This window comes from Carlito syrichta, unplaced genomic scaffold, assembly GCF_000164805.1.
Source record: "Carlito syrichta isolate Samal-C Ts95f unplaced genomic scaffold, Tarsius_syrichta-2.0.1 Scaffold302231, whole genome shotgun sequence".
In the NCBI taxonomy this organism is placed as follows: domain Eukaryota; kingdom Metazoa; phylum Chordata; class Mammalia; order Primates; family Tarsiidae; genus Carlito; species Carlito syrichta.
In genome coordinates, this window is record NW_007246327.1 from 125,485 (window position 1) to 126,933 (window position 1,449).

A 1,449-nucleotide genomic window follows, 5' to 3' on the forward strand; every position below is an offset into this window, starting at 1 on the left:
CGGTGGAGGGCCTGCGCCGTCCCGCGGGGCACCTGGCTGCCTTGGGGGTGGTTTCATGGAGGGCGCGGCTCTCAGGCAGAGCCTTGCAAGATTTTGGTAACAACAGTGGCGGTTCTAGGCTGGGGAACCAGCTTGGTCAAAAGCTGGGAGGCAGGAATCCTGGGGAATAACCCCGCCTGGTGGGATTCTTCTGACACCAAGGGGTGGGCTGTCTCCCAGGGGCTGGAAGCAGTGAAGGTTCTTTGGAGGGGTAGACAATCTTAGAGGTCTTCAGGACCATAGATCTGGAGATGTCCTCTGCCTGCTAGAAGCTACACCCCGGCTCAGTTATCTTCTCTGGGAAATGGCTTCCTCATCTCCTCCACAAAAGATTGTCAAAGTAATGAACATGGTAAAGCAACCAGAAGCAAGCACAAGTCACATTTCTTGAGCATTTACTATTTGCCAGGCCGGGACCCAGGCTCCATCGAACCACACAACAGCCCTACAAGGTTGGAACTCATTTTGCAGATGAGGAAACAGAGGCACAGAGAGGGAAAGTGACTTGGTGGAGGTCAGGGAAGGGCATGGCAGAGATTGGAACCAGGCCTGCAAATCACAGGAAGCGAGTGTTCTCCTGGGGGGGGTGGTCCCTGCCCGAACCATCCACCCTTCTCCATACCCGCCTGGGTGAAGGCTTTGGAGCCGCCTGTGTGGAAAGCTGATGGGTCCACAGAGTGGGCTGAGTGGGAAGTGGGGTCGAAGTCATCCTCCCTGCAATCACCGCCACTGGCCACCTTCACAGCTTGCATCCCTTGGCCTTGGGCAAGTCACCCGCCATCCCCCCAATGCCAACCCCTGGTTTGCTTCTGCATTCGCAAAATGGGGTTAACAAGTGTCTTCAGCTTATCCCTGAAGAGTTCGTGACTAAATGCAGCAAAGGGTGTTTTGAACGGCAGACACAACATAAACAGGACTTCTTATCACCACCAGCCACAGACTCAAGGGGGGGTGGTGTCTGCCAAGTAGTCCCTGAGGAGGATGAAAACCCCTGTCTTCCCCCAAAGAAAATGCCAGCGTTAGTCCCAATGCAGTGTGGGGAGAGTTGATCCCCCACTGCCACGCTTGAGAGGGAGAGAAATCGGTTTTTTTCTTACAAATAGTGCTGGGTCTTCACAACTCCAAATATCTCAAACCCGAGTATGTTCTGAGCAAATCGTGGTATACATAATACATGCTTCCGTTCTCAACTAAAAACAGGCCTCCAGACCTCGAGGGCACCAGCCAGCAAGAGCCCTCTGTCCTTTACTCTCATAGCACAGTTCTTGGCTCTGACAAGTGGGGGTTGTGGGGTGAGGGGCGTGGGGTAGTGGAGCCCACTCTCAGCCCTTGGTGTCTTCCATATAGCTTCTTTTTTTTTGAGTTGGAGTCTCACTTTGTCACCCAGACTGGAGTGCAGTGGCTGGTCCC